General features: G+C 46.8%; 1 long non-coding RNA gene and 1 other non-coding gene across 2 annotated transcripts in view; one reads left to right on the forward strand and one right to left on the reverse strand.

The window, feature by feature from the left end:
• The first annotated feature begins 261 nt into the window (after positions 1-261).
• The window catches only part of LOC135899320 (uncharacterized), a 29051-nt gene continuing 7973 nt past the window's right edge, over positions 262-21339 (forward strand). Inside the window, exon 1 of the long non-coding RNA XR_010563590.1 lies at positions 262-395. This is a non-coding gene — a long non-coding RNA (uncharacterized lncRNA). The remainder of the gene's footprint in view (positions 396-21339) is intronic.
• Positions 4445-4643, reverse strand: LOC135899382 (U2 spliceosomal RNA). The gene has a single exon (XR_010563610.1). It is a non-coding gene; the product is annotated as a U2 spliceosomal RNA (small nuclear RNA).

Below are 21339 nucleotides of genomic sequence, written 5' to 3' on the forward strand. Positions count from 1 at the left end.
AGAAAGAGCAACAAAACAAATTTCGCGCCTTCGAAAACAAAATGACGTCACTTCTGCTTTTAACGGACATGGCGTCAGGTTATTTTTTTTCCGCCGGAAGTGTACCCACCACATACAGATGGCGCTAAGTCCCATGAACCGGCGATGGACCGCTATGTTTTGAACGTATGGGCCCCTATGGAAGCTTCGCTACCAGGTATATTTACCTTGGTCCGGACGACGCACCGCTTTTCTTCACGCCTTATCAGGACTTTGGGATTGATGGCATCCGGTTCGTAGATCGTCTTTCGTCGATGACAGTGATGTCACCAGTCACAAGCAGCGAGGGAGGCTCCAGAGGGCACGACACCTGGCCTAGCTACAACATGCCTAAGCGGACGTTACTGCTGTTGCAGGTTAGTTATTTGCCTAGTGCTACAACGTTTAGAAGCGACAACCGCTTTTTGTTAGCCCTGCCGTGCCCTCGCAGTTGCCTGAATTTTTTGGTTGACTCTTGGTCTATGCTGATGACACTGTTGGTTTCAGGCGATGTTGAAGAAAATCCTGGGCCCAAAACCGCAGAAATGTTGCATTAATCATTGATAATCAGGCTTCATCAGATGCTAAAATAGATGCATTAAGAGCTGAAATGACCGAAATGAATAAGAAATGCGTAAAAATGAACACTGCACTTAACGTGATTGCAGAATCGAACAAGCGAGTACAAACCCTAGAATCCCTTGTTCGTCATCAGGCGAAGAAGTTAGTAGAATATGAAAATAGGAGCCGATCCAATAATCTCTTGGTTTTTGTTATCGATGAGGTCAAGGGTGAATCAGACAGCGACCTGAAACAAGCTGTTATTGAGAATGTCTTTAAAGCAACCCTGGGAGTGTAAGTGAACGCGATCGACAAAATTCGTCGCATTGGCAAGAAAAAAGACGTTAGTAATCGGCCGGTAATCATGCATTATTATGATTCGCGAGAAAAACAGTCTGTGATGCAGAACGGCGGCAAGCTGAAAGGCAGCTCAATAAGCATAAGTCAAGACTACGCTAAAGAAACTGTAGAAGAACGGAAAAAACTGTGGCAAAGCTGTGAAAAGGAACGAGCAAACGGCAAAAAGGTAAAACTGGTACATGACAAGCTTAAGATGAACAATCATATCTACGTCTGGGATCGTGAAAGGAATAAACGGTGTCTGTACTGTACTGAGCAAGATAAGGTTCCTCAATTCAAAAAGAGGGGAAGTACTGCTGGTCAGACATTGCTTCAGTTGCAAACTTTAGACAAGGCTTCTGACACGGATAGCGATTCTTCTCGGTCATAGCTCAACATTGTACTTGTCAACGCCCGCAACATAGCAAATAAAGTAACTGGTTTAGAGTATCTACTAATTTCTCAGAATCCTGATGTATTGATGTTGACTGAGACAGGGCTACATAGTGCAATTAGTGACAGTAGTATTTTTCCTCCTGACTACAAGGTATTTAGATGCGACAGGGATTCCAGAGGTGGTGGCGTGGCTATTGTTGTGAAAAGTTATATAAACACAGTCGCTCTTCATTGCAGTCTCCCTGAAATTGTTTGGTGCAAGATACACTGTGCAGACATGTGGTATATATTAGGGACTGTGTACAGACCACCAGCCACTCCACCAGAATTTTCGGATGGCTTGAGTGAATTTCTTAGCTCCCATGTAAATGAAAACACAAGACTAATAATGACTGGTGACTTTAATTTGCCGCATATTAACTGGGAAAGTCTGTCAGCGGGTAATGTAGAAATAAGGAGCGCCAATAAAATGATCCAGATCATGTTTTCACATAACCTTAAGCAAATAGTTAAAGACTTCACAGGAGTTACACCAAAGTCGCAGTCATTGTTGGACGTGGTATTCATATCCAGTAGAATACCTGACCATACTTTATCATTTGAGAATGGTTTGTCAGATCATAAGATGGTTTGCTTGAATGTACCGCACCCGCCGTGGTTGCTCAGTGGCTATGGTGTTGGGCTGCTGAGCACAAGGTCGCGGGATCGAATCCCGGCCACGGCGGCCGCATTTCGATGGGGGCGAAATGCGAAAACACCCGTGTGCTTAGATTTAGGTGCACGTTAAAGAACCCCAGGTGGTCAAAATTTCCGGAGTCCTCCACTACGGCGTGCCTCATAATCAGAAAGGGGTTTTGGCACGTAAAACCCCAAATATTATTATTATTATGAATGTACCGCTGCACACAAGAATCTGTAAGCAAGCATATGTCGTGATGTATGCTAAGGATTATGGCCGTGCGGATGACACGTCTATCCTAGACGTTTTGGAAGAAAAGTTTAATGAATTTGAAATAGCATGAAACCGCGAAAGTGTAGAAGAACTATGGGACCGACTTAAAGGCATAATCAAATACTGCATAGATCATTTTGTCCCCACACGTATAAAGAAATCAAAGCACAGAAATCCATGGATTACTAGGAACATCATACATCTTAAGCGTAAGATAAAAAGATTAAGGAAGAAAAAAAGCAGGGCAACAGAACTTTCAATAACCAAACAAATGCTGAAATCTGCATTGGTGGAGTCTAAGAAAACATTCTTCAATAAAACGCTTACAAAGTTCCTCAAATGCTCGCCACAAAAGTTTTGGCGATATTTCACAGATAGAAAGTTTGAAATAGAACAGATAGCGGATGGCGACGTAGTCGTGACAGAAAAAAAAGATACTGCAAACGTACTTAATCAGTTCTTCCAATCAGTTTTCACCAAGGATAGATGTGATAGTGACGATGATCCTTTAGTCTGCGCAATACAATACCCAATGGAAGACCTACGCATTACAAGGGAGGGAGTGTTCCAACATTTGCTTACGTTGGACGCAAAAACATCGTGTGGCCCAGATGAAATACCGACGGTATTTCTTCAACGGTACGCTGAATGGATGTCGTGTTATTTGCAGCTTTTATTCGAAAAATTTTTGCAGGATCATTCAGTACCTCAGGACTGGCGCGATGCCACCGTCATTCCGATATTTAAAGGCGGCAATAGGCTATGTGCAAACAACTATAGACCGGTCTCGCTCACTTCTGTGTGCTGTAAAGTCCTAGAGCATGCTATAGCTAGACATATTCTGTATTTCTTAGAGAAAAACGATTTATTATGCCTAGTTCAGCACGGTTTCCGATCTGGCCTTTCGACAGTGACAGTTACTCGAAACTGTACATGACCTTTGTAAAGCTATAGATGAATGCCAAGAGATAGATGTATGTATAGACTTTATGAAGGCATTTGATAAAGTTGCATATCATAAACTGCTTTCCAAATTGAGAAGCCTAGGAATTAGTGAAAATATAGTATTGCGAATTCAGGCATATTTAACAAATCGTTATCAAAGGGTCAGAATCGGGAAAACTGAATCGGGGAAGTGTGAAGTTGTGTCTGTTTTAGGTCCGCTATTGTTTTTATTGTATAGTAATGATATTCCTTCTAATGTTGATCCGCCTGTAAAAATTAAACTATTTGCCGATGATTGCTTAATTTACACGCGTGTAACCTGCGCGGAAGATCAGATTAAACTTAACAGCTGCCTGCAATCATTAAACACGTGGTGCCAAAGTTGGGGCATGGTAATTAATTTTAAAAATTCTACATACACTCACGTAAGCAAAAAACAGAACTTTATCAGATTTGAATATAATATACGAGAAACTGCCTTGGTCGAGGTACAGAGTTTCCGATATTTAGGGGTGACAGTGACGCATAATCTAGACTGGCGTATTCACGTTGAGAATATCTGTTCGAAGGCTTACCAAAAGCTCTGCTTCCTTAGGAGAAAGCTTCCAGATGCGACTAAAGAAATTAAATTGGTCGCCTACAAAAAGTTTATACGACCAGTTCTGGAATATGCGAATGCTGTGTGGAGCCCTCACCAAAAATGCTTAAGAAGGTAAAGAAGGTGGAAAGGATTCAGCGGATTTCAGCACGCTTTATATGCTCGAAGTATCGCCGTACTGACTCGGTTAGAGAGATGATACAGCAGTGTGAATTGGAAACGCTGGAAATGAGAAGAATAAAACATCGACTCTTTTTTTCCAGATAATGCAAGGGGCATTAAAAATAAATACAGAACATTATGTGAAAGCGCCTCTAAAACGTGGTTAACGAAAAAACCACAGCAGGGTACTACAACCTATTAACACACGTACGGATGTATATCGGTATTCCTTTTTTTCCTGATGTAATTGAACTATGGAACAAACTGCCAAGTGATGTTGTGGAGAGTGTGAACGTGCAACAATTTGAGCTGCGTGTCGATATGTTTTTGAGAAATGGTGTACAAATTTTGAATTCTGATTCATGATTGCTCATTGAAGTGTTTATGAAATGTATATGTTCTTCTTCCCTCCCTGTAACGACCCTCACTGGAGGGTTAACAGTATGACCAAATAAAAATAATAAAATAAATAAAATCTATGGGCCGATGCCGAAGATAGTGCAATACCGGGCCGACCCGCGGTGGAGGTGAAGCTGGCTTCAAGCATTCCGCCAGCTTGCAATAATAAGTTTAATATCTTAGATCCAAATACAACCCATAGAAAATATTAAGCTGATAAGAAGAGTTACTACACTGTCACCCGCGTCGGCCATGCCTGAGCCATGAAAGGAGCGCTTGCGTATCTCCTTTCCTTTCCTTCCGCTCTCCCGTGGTGGTGCTCCCGCAGGAGTGCTGCCCTCCAGGACCGCTAGGCGGAAAGTAACGCGAACCCATCCATGTGGCCCCGATCCCGCAAGCTTGGACCATTTCACCGGGGCAAAGGCCAGGTCTCCGAGGGAGTTTGTGGGGAACCAGTTTTGTGTGGCCTTTGTGGCGTGGGACCGCTTGTGGTTTACGAGTGACGTCGCAACCATTATTGCACTGCGACGTCGACAAACACACGATCGCATTGGCTACGGTGAAGCAGTGTGTGCTCTTGGAGTGCGGTGAGGTCCATGTCTGTTCTACGTGCCGGGATTCACTTGTAAAATGTCGCGCTGCATTTCACAACAATACATGCATATGTATACCCCCCGGTGCTTCTTCATCTTCCGAGCCTCAACATCGTAGGGAAGCGACTAGTTGCGCCTCGCCTTCCATTTATGTGTATACGGCATTTGACGTACGGCCATGGACAGTTCGTGACTAAGGGGCCCGCATACACAGATTCGCTGGTCATCCGCCTTCACGGAGTGGAATGGCACTGAATTTTTTCCTGTTGCCCTACAATTTTGTCATTGACACAGTTCATATAATTTTATCATTAGATAAGTTGATTAATAAATTAGGGCTAATTATGCAATTAGGTGGAATGCAAAAAATAATCTGAGTATCTCCAAGCGACGGAAAACAACATCACGTCGGTTCGGCCCAGCTATGTGGCATTTGCACATTTTTAAAGTTTGGCTCAAGGTATTTGAAACATCCTGCATATCAAAGTGCAAAAGCCACTCAGCCATCGCGAGGGATGGTGGCAAGAGATCTCGAACAATTTTATTCTGCCAGTAGAATTCATTATTGCACTTTGAAAAAAAAATTCGTGCCGAAACTGCTCTTGGAGTTGTCTAAGTAAGTATGGGTAAGCAATGTGCCAAGTTCTCATCTCCGCTCAGCGTGGCGTCAATGTCAATGTAATGAAACTTTATCCGATCAGTGTAAATGACAGCGCTGTGGCGGAACGAGCTGCTGCAGACGGCAGGACCAGGTGCGCTGATGGCATTCCGATCATTATAGGCCGTTATCGCTAGTTAGCGCCTTATCCATCCGCGTCGAACCATTATCATCCGTGATCAATAGGACTCCGGTGGCGGCTGCGTATGGCACGGCAGCGCGTTCCCTATCTTGAAAGCGATCTGCGACGGGGGCAAAGTGCACCCAGTGATGATAGCTTCGTGTGCGCTGTGTTTTCGCGGCTTAGTTCACGTTGATGCGAGAGGCAGCACGAAGGTCAATTTGCTCGCTGCTGCGGGCCCTATTGTGAAAGCGATCGCCTTACGTGCCGACGGACGGGTTTCTTCGTGTAGTAGCCATAGAAATGCTTACGCATTTATATCTGAGAGCGGGGAAGGACCTTTATTCGCTCCGTATGGTCTAGCTGCTAGCAAGAAACAAAAGCAGAGTCCATAACTTATATGCAGCTACTTCTGCATTGATATTTATGCAGAAATTCTTAGCATACAGTTATTATATGGTCGACTTTTGCGAATTTGCATATAGACTCCAATAATTCAAATTGTGCAGTGGAAGCTCAGACCCCAAGGTTCAAGCAAAAAGAAAGATATACCGCTACATGTGTGACAAGCCGGTTAGGAGCGCATAACGCAGTCTAATATCCACCGAAAGCTCTTACGCTAGCATTACTCGCAAGAGAAAATTTGAGCCAATCTTGAGGCTGGTCATATTATTAGCGAAAGCGACCCCACAGTTTCAAGAACACATACGAACGAGAAGGATTGTGAATTCGGTCGCTGGCTGCATACATTGCAGTGCATGGTATTTCTGTCTAGGTAAAGGTAAAAAGCGGCTTGGCCTGTTTAGAACTCATGGCGGGCATAGAAGCGCTAGTTTGACAATACCTGAATGATACCCGCAGACGACAAGCTGTCTGAGTAAAGCGGAATACGCGTAATATCACCATGAAATAAAATGCGAGGCTTGCATTCCTTACGTTGCGTAAGGATTCGTTAGTTTCTACGACGTCGACGAATTCTCGCCGGCATTTTATTCTTTTAATTTAAAGATCGCCACGCGGAACGTATTATTTAGGGGGAAAATATTGACTGTGAACCCTCTCGAGAAGGAAGGAATTGGTGCACGCACGGAGAATATTTAGAGGCGAAATGTTAACTGGAAACGACGCCCGTTTTCCGGCAAATAAAACCCCAGAACAACTACTCCTATACTTGCTGCCTAACATCGTCGCTTCTTGCTAATTTCCTCAAGCGCATATGCATAGGAGAGAAGCGCGTGCCGTCAGTTTTTCGTTTTTAATGTTAAGCATTATTTGCCTAATTCCAGTCACTTTGCGGTAGGTCTTTTTTGTCTCACCACACTCTGCGCTTCTGTTAAAGAAATGCATGACCGACAGGGGAATCGAACCTCTGCCTTGGAGCTCAGCAACTCAATGCCCTAACCCCTAGACCCGACACCTCCTAGACAGCATAAGGCTTGTGCACTCCGATCCATGACGTTCCCATGACATCTTCAATACTTTCCGCGTAGCAGCTAACGCTACGTATAAACTGTTCGACGCTGTGCCGGCTTCATGATCGACCCAGGTCGAACAGGTTCTGACGTTTCATCACACGAGTGCAAATGCCATCGTCGTTTTAACATACACCACATGGCATAGCCATAAGTACCTACGATTGCATAAAACGTACCCTCTGATGACGTCACAATCCGTCTTTCTCTCGCTTACGTTGGTCCAGTACCTATGTGTTGAACATAGCAGTCGTCATGTCGTAAGCTCGCATAGAAATCAAGCTGGCGGCGTCACACCGTGCTCGTCGCCATCCTCTTGCATGCTGTCGTCACACACACGCTCGCGTCAGACACATAGCTGCTCGCCTTACAAAAACACTTTGGTACCCCTTGTAACGCTCTGAGTTATGCCAAATGATGCTGTCAATACAGCTACCAGCAAAATGCTTCGCATAACATCGATTCCCAGAGCAAGCATTTCTGTTTCTTTTTCTTTTCACATTTGCATTGTGAATTAAAGCTACAATGAAATTGGAGCGTGTAATTGTTTCTGACGTCGAAGTGTCGATGCGAAAGACAGTAAGATTTCGCTACCGAGGGAAACATTTCGCAGCAGAAACGGCGTGTAAAAACTTGATGCCGCAGTGCGACCCTGAGACAGCACGGGGTCATGCACGCCACCGACGAGTATCTACTTGGGTATTTTTATTCTTTTGTACATACCCATGCGCTTTCGCTTTTAATTCAGCAAGCCACCGCGTCGTACCATTACGTAAATCTAAAGTACGTAAAAAGAATTGCCTCCGAGCGACGGCCCTCGTTTTCAGTGCTACCATAATTGGGAGAGGAAAAGGAAAAAAGCATTTGAACCACGGCGCTTAGGGTTGTACGATTGGGGACTCGTTGAGGAGTCGAACTTTGACCGCGCGAGGATGGATGGAGAGCCGGTGGGCGGTTCACTGGCTGCGTGCTCCCGAGGGAAGCGCGGTTCATCAGCGGCAGAAGGGGGCTTTAGAGACAAATTGACTCTCGAGAAAGGAAAGTGCTCGAGTCCAGCACCAAATCACGCAAAAGCCTCCTGCCGCGTAAATGCATGTACCGCACTTCGTTAACGAGCTTCCCCAGAAGCAAGATCAAGCCACAAGTATACTGTAACTTCTTTCGTGGACTCGCATCACTTGCGCGCACACCGCAATTTTATACACCAGTCTATATCCATATATACGGCATGTTTAGTTCCTCAATGCACATTGCTGACGAAAGTCGGCATCTAATCATTGACATCGGATTGAACGCTGGTAACTCAGCGTGTCCATAGTGGACTGCGTGGTGCTCTTGGGAAGTAAGAATTTTGTTCATTGAGAGACGACGATGATTACTGTTGAATGAAAAGGTAGAAGTGTTAGCCCGGACAATTGCCGGGCATGGTACTCCAAGTGTTCGGTGATAATTGCGGTAAACACAGTGATCACACAAACATGCAAACCACCCGCGCACACCCACAGAAACGCACGCATACAATAAAGCTACTCACAACATTTACTTACGTTTCTACTTCGGCGTACCAGATAACGTGCTTCGCCACGGGATGGGGCTTTTCAAACATTAGAGACACGAGGAGGGAGTATTTGGCGTACTGCAAGGACTGGGGTAGGGATCGCGAAGCAAATAGCTAATGGGCTTACCGAACTCGGGAACTTTTCCAGGGAGTACAGAGGTTGAAAGGCATGGGTGTGAAATCGAAACGGGATTGCTTGCAGTAAACAGGGAGATTTGGACGCTAACTAAAGCAATGAATTTTTCAGTCATTGACATGAACGGGTAAGTGCGCCGAGTGGGCCGCGACGTCGCTTTTGTGCGTGGAGGGACTAATTTTAGTGAGCATGCAGCTGCATCCGTGGGATATCGACTTGCTGTAGGGGCAATAGCTTATTTTACGCGGGTTCCAGGCCCTCAAGAAGGTAGATTAAGTACTGAATGTAGTGACACACCAGCAAGGAGCATAATTAAAACACAAGGAGTCAGGAAAAGACGAAGAAAGAATAAGCATAGAGACCGTACAATGGCTTGCGCAAACATGCAGGACGGTTGAAAACAAGATAAATGGCTGGACATTCAAATGCGGCTGAATGACGAAACTATTAGAATGTATGGACCGAAATGCATCTACGAGATTTGGAGGAGCCGCCTCTTATCGGTAACCTTTTATGGGAAAGGTGCAGCAAGATGCCTGGGTGAAAGAAACGTGGAGGCGTAAGCATGCTCTTTAGGCGAGATATGATGTGGCAGAGGTAAAATAGACATGTAGGGAGTATTGATGGGTTAGTACTTCCCCCACCGCATGATAGGATTTACAAGGGTACGATGGACTACGGACGTAATTTTAGATATCCTTACGCACGTAAAACATAAACGAGCTAGTGGAGCAAGAGATAAACTGAACATGGCTAAACAACTTTTGGAGGGGAAAGAGGAAAGCGCGTAAGTGGTGCAACAAGGAAATAAAGCAAGCTATAGAAGAGCGTAAGCAGGCGTCTAGGGATCATAAAGAAGCCAAAAAGGCTGATATTACATGAATAAGCACTTTTTAGATGGAACGAGCGCCGATTTAAAAGAAAATGGTGGCAATGAGCTTGTACAAGGTAAAATTAAATGCACTGGCGGGGTGTCCCGCGACTCTCCCCAACCTCGTTGAAGAATGGACACAGTGGGAGAAAAGGATTCAAAGCCCATTGTTTCAGGACCAACTAAGGGCAGTCCAGAGGGCCCATGATGTCGCTGAAAGGCTTGGCCTGACAGTGCCAACGTGGGAGCGGCCCGCCTTCGCTTGAGAAGTCGAGCCTCCGGACCTCAGTACAATAAAAGTTTTCACACACACAAACACAAGTGAAGTTGGTGCATAACTTCCGCAAAAGGGACAAAGGCGCACCAAAAAGATTCTGGAATCATGTAAGAGCACTCGGAGCTCCAACTAAAAATTCTCAAATGGTTATAAGGGATGAAGACTGTAACATTTTCGAAGGAGGCGGTGCGCTGCGGTACATCACAGACACAGTTAGGGCTAAATTCGGCAAGAAGTGTAGCCCAGAATCAACCAAGCCCAGCAACAGAGAAACCTGAGGGCTCAAAGTTTAACGTAGAAGACTTTTGCTGCAAGAAAGCATATGAAATTAAGTGTACCTAGCAACACCGCAGAAGGGTCAGATGAAGTCCAAATACAGCTAATCAAACAACTGGGTCCAGAGAGCAAGTAACAGCTGACTAGTGACGCAGGGCAAATGATTAAATAAATAAAATATAGATCGAGTGGCTAGTGCGAAACCAATGCGCACGTTATCTACAAAGGCAAAGACGAGCTCGTACAGACCAGTTACAGTGACGTCGGTGATATAATCATAAAATTACAATACAAGCCATAAAATTTGAGCTGTGCACGAAGTGGGTAAAGATGATACATTGGGGTAACTATAGAATGGGTTCAGATGAGGCAGACGCTTAGGGGCTAATATTTTCGTACTAACTCATTGTACAGAGATTTAAAAGCTCAAAATATACCTTTATTGATAGCATTTCTAGATAGTAGGGGAGCTTACAACAACGAAGGTACGAAATCGCTATGGGATATCCCGAAGCACGAGGGTATAGATGATGATTTCGAGGAGCGGTCGAGGGAGATATTTAGGCAGAACCGAGTAGAAGTTGTATGGGAAGGTCGAAAATGTAATGAAATCGTGGAAATTCACCAAGGACTGACGCAAAGATGTTCTCTGTCGCCATTGCTGTTCACGCTTTATGTTAAAGATATAGAAATACTACCACAAAACAGTGAATTAAGGTTTGATTTATATTACATGCGTAATGGACAAATGGTGCAACAGAAGGTTCCCGGACTGATGTATGCGGACGACATAGTGCTACTAGCGGACAGTGCAAAAGATTTACATACACTTGTGAATATCAGTGACAACGCAGGGACAAATCTAGGCCAGAAGTATAGCCCATACAAATTGAAAATTATGATCCTTAATGAAGAGACCAGTATCATTAGCATAATCGTCATATTCCTCATCATTCAAAATGCAAATATAAAGTTACCCTTTCTTTTGTTTTAGCAGACAGACTTCCATTCCGCACTTTACGGCAAGTGAAAAAAGTGGCGTATAGCGCGTCTGGAAGGCGCAAATAATTATTACGGTAATTTAAATCTACAGACGAGGCAAGACACCGAGAATGAGCGTCTAGTCACCTGCAATAAAGTTTACCGAGTTAAACGGTAGCGCATGGGATAATACTCAAATTACTTAGTGCCACGGACTACACTATAGTAAGGCTGCTAACTGCATTCTCCTACAACGATGTCATTTCTTTGCAGCTAGTCGTGATTGAGGTTGAGTGAACGGAATAAAGGAAAATGTCCCGTGGGCGCATGTATGTTCAACTGACTCAAATGAAGCGCCTCCCCCTCTTGCCATCCTCCACACCCGAAGAAGAAAGAAAAAGAAAACCAAGAAGAGATGAGCACAGTAGTTACTCTCACGGCTCTTAAGTCGCACACTGCCGACAACAGGTTGCGTTGTCCCGGGGCACGCTCATTCATGTTCGCCGCTGCACACCGTCCGAAATGCCTTCGCGGACCAAGCGATATCATTTTGGCGTAATTTTTCACTGTGTGGCACTAATGTTCGGCCCGGAGGCGAGCCGCAGCACCAGATACTGACTTTTCACAACGAGCTTCGAAAAGACTGAGGCTCGCGTCGTCGCTTCTGAATCCATGTGTTTAATTAAAAACACTGGCTTGTTCCATTAACAATAACTTATGGATGCCTTCCTATGATTCTTCACACTGAAATGCGCACCTCGAAAGCGTGTTGACCATTTACGCTACGTCGTCTCCCAAGGTTGTGGCCCTACCTTTCTTTGCATAAGCATAGTTTCCCTCCATATCCGCAGGTTCCCCGGGGTTATTATGGTTTAATAAATGATGACACAATTACGAAAATAGGCCACCGAAGGGCCGGTTAGTCAAAAAATCAAAACTGAGCTCGAGCAACTAGGTAATGTAGCAGAAGAAAAATTAACAAAGGGGAAAAAGTTCACCGACGATTACAATACTCGCTGATGCGAAATCTGAGCGCAGCTTTATGCGTGTTTCATTTTGGGATATATTAGCTGGAGCGGACAATCTGTCTCGTGCGGCACATTGCAGTATCGATGCTCTACGCTTGTTGGCTCAGCCATTAAATGCTACCTGTAAATAGACGAACGCTTCTTCCTTCCCGTAACAATATTTATGCAACAATTTTGTTATTCACTTTCTAATAGTGGCCTATAGCCAGTAACTTTTTCTTGTGGAACGGGAGAGTGGGAGGCCAGAGGTAGTGCGCATGCTCGGCGGAGCACTCATCGAGATTGTGAGCGTTTCCCACCACGTCATCACAACACTGCTTCACCTCTGTTGGCGACGGTCCACCGTAACCTCAACAGCGGACACTCGACGAAAACGGGCAACAGAAAGTACGTTACGCTAGTATTCACACCAGCCATTAGGTGACCCGAGCATGTGAAAAAAGAATGTGAAGTGAAGTTAACAATGATTAGCTTTTTTTCTTCTTTCCGTCAAAAAATACAAAAAGTTTTGCATAAAAGTGAACTTATAAGCTATTTCCTGTTCATGTAGATGCATGTATTCAGTTTGAAATTCTGTGTGTCTACTTCTAATACTCTCATTGAAATGCATCTATTGTACTCAGCCTTCTACAAGACACAAAATATGTGCATCGTCTTAACAGACGGGATAGAATCAAGTTCCGTGTGACCAGCTTCTGTATGAATTGCTTCCGCAGACTTACACTGTCGCTATGCTGGGAAATCAGTATTTTGACAGTACGAAGTGTGTGAATAAAAACAAAAACGCTCGACTTTTACTGGTGTTGAGTTTTGGCCGAGTGAGAAATCGGCTAGCTTTAGTTGACCCACTTCAGAACGTACGTTCCAAATTAACAAATGATGGGACCAGGAAGTTGTTTTCCTTACGCTATAGCCCCCACTGTATCTGTGGACTAGTTGAACTCTAGAAACCTAACCGCAAGTTAGGAATTTCAAAGCGACTACTTTCGCGAAATGACGAAATGTCACATTTTGAAGAGCGAATATTTGTAGTGAACGGCAGTCAGCTATAAAAATATTTCTCATTATATTTGCTTGGCGCTTGTGTGTACGAGCGATGTCCCGTTCTCTAAAATATGGATGGAAGCTTGCAAGTTCAATACAGCAGAAAAAAAAGCGCTTCGTAAACGCCGCACACTTCAGCGGGTTCAGCTCCCCGATTCGGCCAGTGTCACCATGGTGCCAGCGGAGCTGCCAGAAAGAACGAGCACATCGCGTTTACATGCGAAGAAAGGAGGGCTTCTGGGATAACCCTCCACCTCCAGGCAGCCTGCCCTCTTCCTCTACCTTCTGACCTCTTCAGTGACGCCATGAACGTACTGTTTTGTTTGTCAATTATTTCCAAGTGGATACCCGGCAGCCGCCGCCGCGTATTGGCATTTATCGGCATGTGAGCGAGTGCCCCAAGGGAGGTATAGGGAGTTTCCCCACGCTGGCGCTACTTCGCCTGCGCCATCGCCGCTAGAGAATGCGCTCCGCATGAGCCATGCGTTCCCGTGTTCGCGCTTTAGTTCTGAACAATGTGCGACGGAACCGGTGGACATGCTTCGTCTGCCGCTGCTGCCAAACGAGCTGCTCGAGCAGAGGCTCGGCGCCGCCCCCGAGAGGACGCTGTCGTTCAGAATCAAATTCTTCGCCACAATATAAGGCGAATTTAAAACAGCTTAAACAGCCGCGCTCAAAATTCCCAATAGGGAATATCATAATCGTCGGTGAATTTTTTTCCCGCACTCGTGTTATGTTCGTAGCATCTATACGACGTTTTTTTAAGACGGGGGCACTGGCCCGCTTGCTTGTTTATCCTTTAAACCGCGTTTCACCGGCTAACAAATGTGGCAATTTACGCCAGGAGCAAAACGCGTGTTTCTTATATGAAGTTTCTCGAATGTTATCGCTGTTTCTATCCTTTCTGTCTTGTCACTCAACCTTGCTTAATAAGACGGTATGCGCGACACAAATTGTGTAGTACTTTCTGGAAGACACGCGGGCACCAGCGATTACGCTGGAACCTCCGATGACTCATGTAGCAGCCGACGCGCTTTCCCCGCATATCAGATGTCGATAATCTGCGCCTCCACTCACCGCTATCGTTGTGCTTGAGTGTTAGTTGTCTTTTGGGCGCAAGTTCTGCCAATAAAGAATTGGTTTCGTGATTGGCAGCTGTGCCACCGTCTTATTTTTCAACGTCACTACAACGCGACAATATCATACATGTTCAACGGAAATGCTTCATAATTGTAAAAAAGCGGAGATGCGACGCAGCGTTGCATTCGAAACGACGCGAAGCATAACTACATTAGCGATGTGTACCATGCAGTATCGGATGACACGCGCAGAGTCTCGCCGACTGTAGCGGTTATATAGCTGTCTGTGCCAAAAGAACGACGGCGATGTATGCTGCCCGTTGAGGGAAGAATGATGATGAGATTTTCAGTTCAATTCTTTATATTTACGCGCATAACCCGCGATCTAATTAAAAGACACACAATAGTGGAGGAATAAGGATTAATTATGACCATCTGGTTTTTTTTAGCGTGCACCTAAATGAAAGTACACGAACGTTTTTGCCTTTAGCCCCCACCGAAATGCGGCCGCTGTGGCCGGGATTTGATCCCGTGACCTCGCGCTTCGCAGCACTACACCAAAGCCACTAGGCAACCACGACGGGTTGTTGATGACATGTGTACGTACAGCGAGGTATGACACATATGCAAGTGCATCTAAGGCATAGTAACACACCTTCGTCTGACAATGGCGCGTACCCAATCTCAGGGATTGGTCCAGCATCGGCACATACCTTTAGCTTCAGATAATCAGTGATCGAAGTGGTTGTTTATTAGTTGAGAAGTATTGTTTACGTGTACCAAATACATGAGAGTTAAGCAAAGAAAGTATTGATTGAAAAAAAGAAACGGATCTAGTCGGCGAGTACTCAACCAGTGATCGGAAAAAAAGACGGACCGGCCAATTTTAACCTTTGCTATGGTAGGGAAAGAACCCTTCGCTTTACAACAAAAGATACATTCGGTGTTCTATTTTCGGTACATTTATTTACATCGCTAACTGCGCCCAGCACGGGAATGCTATAAAAGATAGCTCTGCCCTAGAGAAGATCGGCGCGACCGAGAAAAAAGAAGCTTGGCACTCCACGAGCCATTGCACGGGCATCGAGAGCGCATTCGATCGGCCATCATCAGAGCGGCGGTGGTTCGGACCCCGGCTGGAGGCCGCCCTCGCACCACTGGCTCGGCTTTTCCAGAAGGCGGGCCCGGTGCACCGCTTGCCTGTCTGCGCTTAGGCAGAAGACAGCGACAGGCTGCTCGGCAGCGAGTGCGCTCGAAGGGCCGAGGATCCAGCGTGAACCACCATGGATGAGGAGCCATCCAAAAAGGAAGAGGCCGCGCCCAGGACCGGGACGACGAAGCGGCAACCGCCTGCTGCCGACGACGATGGGGGCAGTCCTTCTCAAGAGGCTCCCACTGCGAAGCGAGCGCGTGGAAGGCCCGCCAAGGACCCGCCGCCACCTAAAACGAGAACCCGGACAAAGAAGCCGGCAACGCCCACCACAAATGAGGAGCCAACCAGTAAAGACGCGACCACGTCCAAGACCAGGACCAGGACGACGAAGCCGCAATCTCCTGCTGCCGTCGATGCCGGCAGTCCTTCTCAAGCGGCTCCCACTACTAAGCGAGCGCGTGGAAGGTCCGCCAAGGACCCGTCGTCACCTAAAACGAGAACCCGGACAAAGAAGCCGGCAACGCCCATCAGGGATGAGAAGTCAACCAGGAAAGAAGCGGCCCCGCCCAAGACCAGGACCAGGACGACGAAGCCCCAATCGCCTGCTGCCGTCTATGCCGGCAGTCCTTCCCAAGAGGCTCCTACTACCAAAAGAGCACGTCGAAGGCCCGCCAAGGACCCGCCGTCATCTAAAACAAGAACCCGGTCAGCGAAGCCGGCAATGCCGAAGCTCATCGCCACCACGGCTACCGGAAAGGCGAGAAAGGCCGCTGAGGCACCGACACCCGACGCCGATGCGAATGTCGCGTCCACCAGCGAGGCACCCAAGTCCCAGAGGGTGAGCCAGAAGACACGATCGAAGAGCTCCTCCTCGAGCGATGGTCCCCCTGCCGGCGCCACGGCTCAGAAGCGTCGGCACCGCTCGCGGAGTCGCTCCCATGGCGGCAGCAGTCATTACGCCAAGAGGCGCAGGAGCAAAAGCAGCCGTCGTGGAGGGTCCACCACCACCTCGCAGAGCAGCCGCGGAACAAAGCGGGGCCGCAGGAAGAGCCGCCGCCGCCATTCCAAGAGCAGCACCTCTGCAGCTAGCGTGAGTACCAGGAGTGGTGGTAGACGGCGCCGCCGCGCCCGTAGTACGCGTTCGTCCACAAGCGGCGGAGGAAAGCGGGGCAACTCGAGGAAGGCAGTGAGCAGCTCGTCGTCGAGACCTCGCCGGGCCAAGGGGACTGCTGACAAGGCTACCAAAGCAGGCAAGCGCAAGTAACAAGGTCCCAGTGACTGGGAAAGCAAGTGAGCCCAACCCAGAGAAAATCTACACTTGGCCTCAGCCTTGGCCTGCCATTGAAGATCGAAGAATGAATGGGGACATGCGCTCAATGAATAAAACTTCGTCCGCGCGCCAGGACGACAATGCCAATTAAATTTGACTGTCAATGCGGTCTACTGCTTTTTACTGTTGCTTAATCACCCTCTGTAGGAAAGGTTTCCAAGAGTGCAATTTATTCAGTAGTCAAACTTCGGAAGACAGGACAAGTAAATTTTAGGAAAAAATGTTACGGGGTTTTACGTGCCAAAACTTTCTGATTATGAGGCACGCCGTAGTGGGAGACTCCGAAAATTTCGACCACCTGGGGTTCTTTAACGTGCACCTAAATCTAATTACACGGGTGTTTTCGCATTTCGCCTCTATCGATGATGATGATGAAAAACTTTATTTATCCCTCTTTAAAGGGAAGGGGGCAATGGAATAGAGGATGGGGGGAGGAACTACTTGAAGTAGGCCTCCTTTATCCTCTCAGCCCACTCCAGGATGGCCTCCTGAAGATCGGGCCTGGAGCTGCGCAAGGCAGCCTCCCACTGCTCCTCACTAGATATTAATTGTTTGAGGAAAGGGGGAAGGGGGTGCTTAGGGCACCCCCACATGATGTGGTTTAAGTCTGCTTTGGGAGAGACACAGAATTTACAAGAGGGAGAAAGGTAAATGGCGGGATGAATGCGGTGGAGGAGGTAAGGGGACGGAAAGGTGCGAGTCTGCAGCTGTCGCCACAGAATTTCACACCTACGCGGGGATTTGCCCATGAGTGGCGGAAAGGTTAAGCGGTCTAATCGGTAGTGTGCACAGATGTCGTGATAAGTAATAAGTCGATCCCGCGCTGTAAACGACGCCTCCTCCGTGGCGAGGTCCGACACATCTGATGCCTGAGCCCGGACAGTAAATCCTCGGGCACTGGCATGAGCCGCCTCGTTTCCGGCAAGGCCCGCATGCGCGGGAGTCCAGATTAATGCCACAGTTTGGTGGAAAGGATGGACCAAGAGGAGAGAAAGGGCTGGCTTAGAGACCCTACCCGCTCCGAAGTTATGTATGGCTGCTTTGGAGTCGCTAACGATAACTGATGAATTTGGAATTGTGAGGGCCAGGGCTATGGCCGCTTCCTCCGCCTCCTCCGAGGAAGAGCCAGGAATGGAAGCGGCCGCAGCGACCTGGCCGTGAGAGTTAATGACTGATATTGCGTAATGATTTCTGCTCCCATATTCGGCGGCATCGACATAGAGCACGTCTTTAGAGGTGGAGAATTGTTTTTGGAGAGCCTTTGCTCGCTGCCTCCTGCGCTGTTTGTGATGCACAGGGTGCATGTTTTTAGGAAGTGGGGGGATGCAGAGGTTCTCGTGTATGTGATGTGGAATGGTGTATTTAGTCTTGATGATGGGTGCCGGAGTGATAGAAAGGGTTTGTAGAATGTGTCGACCTGTTGCGGTGTTAGAAAGTCTGCTATATTGTGATGTGAGGTGGGCTTCTGTGAGTTCAGTAAGTGTGTTGAAAGTTCCAGTAAGCATTAGCCTATCAGTGGAGGTACGTATGGGGACTCCCAGAGCGAATTTATATATTTTGCGTAAAAGAGTGTCGATCTTATCTGATTCTGATTTAAGGAAATGTAGATATGGTGTTGCGAATGTAATCTTACTGATAACGAAGGCCTGAATCAAGCGGAGAAGTTCGGCCTCCTTTAGTCCGCCATGTTTATTGGAGACTCGCCCTAGAAGGCGCAGGGTGTGATCGACTGTAGTGTGGAGTGTATGTAGGGTATATGTGTTGAGCCGGTTGCTTTGAATGTGTAAGCCGAGCACCCGGAGCCTGTCCACTCTAGTAACGGGGATGTGGTTTAGGATGACCTCTATACTAGACATGTGTTTTCCGGACCCCCGGTGGGATGGCAGAAGTAGCAGCTCGGATTTTTGAGGGGAGCATGTGAGATTCATAGCCCCGGCATGAGCCACGACGGCGTCTGCTGCGGCCTGTAGAGTGTCTTGAATCTCTCCATCGGAACCGCCAGTCATCCAAAGAGTGATGTCATCGGCGTAGAGTGAAAACTTGAGATTGGGAATAGACCGCAATGCTTGCGCCATCGGCATCATAGAAAGATTAAAAAGAAAAGGGGACAGCACTGAGCCTTGGGGCGTGCCGTAGCTACCTAAAGCGTATGAAAGGGATTGCTCTGTGCCTATGTGTATCGTTGCGGTACGGTTGGATAGGAAGGTAGATATGTAGTCATATGTCTTTCCGCCAACCCCAATGAGATTAAGCTCTCGGAGGATGGCGGAATGTGAAACGTTATTGAAAGCTCCGTGGAGGTCCAGACTGAGAATTGCTTGCGTATCTAGACTGCTATTAGGTGTAATGATGTCATGCTTCATTCGAAGCATGATATCTTGGCATGACAGAGATTTTCGAAAACCTACCATTTCTGATGGATAAAGATTGTTGTCCTCCATGTATTTACTAAGGCCCAAACAATGAAACGTTCCTTTCCTTCGAGCGCTTCCTAACCTTACGTGAGGCCTCCTTACAGCGAAGGACCGATGGAGGAAGCAAGCATACTCTGAAAGCTCCCTTCACCCGTCCTCACGTAAGGAGCGGTTGCCGCCATGCCTGGGTTCGAGATTATCTCTTAAAAGCTTTAGGCGAACACCAGAACACCACTATTCAATAAAAAAGGTTGTATCGTCACACAATCTTTAAGTTGATGAGCTAATATAGAGAAGCGTGGACGCTTTTTTCTAGTTTTGTTTATTAAACCTAAAGAAGTAGCGTATTACGGTGCAAAACTTGATGTGATCCAGCAACGCTGGTACGCCGGCGTCGTGCAACGCCTAGCAACGCTTCCATGCCGCACGCGTGACTGAAACGAACGTGCCTGGCAAAACGTACCGTGCTCGCGCTTCTCCGAAGGTGGGCGACAGCACGCACGCGCAAGCAAACGTCACGTGGTTAAGCAGTGAGGCGAAGCGCTCGTTCAGGGCCAGGAGCGGCGTAAGGACGCATGAAGGTAGCTTGGTCCAAACAATAAAACGTTCCTTTTAGGTGTGTGCGAACATTGAAATTTTCGATTACGAATCGAATAGGAATAAGGCGAAGAACTCTCTTCGAATATCGAATCGAATATCGAATACATGTGTAGTATTAAAAAATTGCAAGAGAGGTAACAATAGCTTTATTACCCTTTTAAAAATAAGATTGCATTCTACAAGGTTGCTTCAAATTAAAGAGGTACTCAATTATAGATAATGGACTCAGGTAATGCCCTCAGTCAGGTAAAACGCTTGTTACAGATTGTAGTGAAGGAAAATTAACTGCTCAATATGGCCAGAAAGTAAACGCTCTCTATGCACTGTCACATTTCTACCGGTAGAAAAGACTCTTTCACTAGGAACTGAAGTGGCAGGGATCGCCAAGTACTTCCGGGCGAGTGCACTTAAAAGCGGGTACCTGAAGCGGCCAATGGATTGCCACCACTCACAAGGATTCATGCCCCTTTCCAGAAGAGGCTTTTGCGCGTAGTCTGTAACTTCCCCCTCAGGGGCAGATGCCAAATGTGTCTTCTCTTTGTTCATCACTAGATCGTCAAAAGCATTCCATACACTCGATGCCACCAGTGGACACGAAGTCGACGATGGCATGGCGGTGTCCCCACGGTGTTCCACGACGGCTTCCTGGAGCTCCCTTGTCACAAGGTTTTTCAGCCAGATCATCTGAACAGATGCCTGATGAACTGTGGCAATAAAGCGCGGATCAAGAAACATGCCTAGGCTGGCCACTTCATCAAATTTCCACTCCGCACAAAGAGCCTTGATACATTTTGAATCAATGTTAGCAAACCCTGAGTTGCCTTTGCAACCTTCAAGGCAATGGGGCATTCCAAAAATAATTGGAATTATAAAGCTTGGTGAAAAAGAAACCGAAACTGATCATGTCTCAAATGCCTGAAGCAGATAGACTGAAACAGAGCATACAGATAATGAGCGGATCATGCGAAGTTCTCAGTTAATAAACATGTTCTTAGGAGAATGCGGAGCAAGCATACAATTGGTTAATTGCTCAATTATTCGCAGTCTATCCGAATATTCGCCGTTTCCACCGTTATTCGGCCGTCCTCGGATATTCGTGAATTTCCGAACATGCATTTCTCGAATGGAATACGCTTCGAATATGGAAAATATTCGATTCGTATTCGAAATTCCGAATATTCGCACACCCCTAGTTCCTTTCCTTCGAGCGCTTCCTAACCTTACGTGAGGCCTCCTTACAGCGAAGGACCGATGGAGGAAGCAAGCATACTCTGAAAGCTCCCTTCACCCGTCCTCACCTAAGGAGCGGTTGCCGCGTGCCTGGGTTCGAGATTATCTCTTCAAATCTTTCCGCGAACACCATTATTCTATTAAAAAA

This window comes from Dermacentor albipictus, chromosome 1 (assembly GCF_038994185.2).
Source record: "Dermacentor albipictus isolate Rhodes 1998 colony chromosome 1, USDA_Dalb.pri_finalv2, whole genome shotgun sequence".
Taxonomy (NCBI): Eukaryota; Metazoa; Arthropoda; class Arachnida; order Ixodida; family Ixodidae; genus Dermacentor; species Dermacentor albipictus.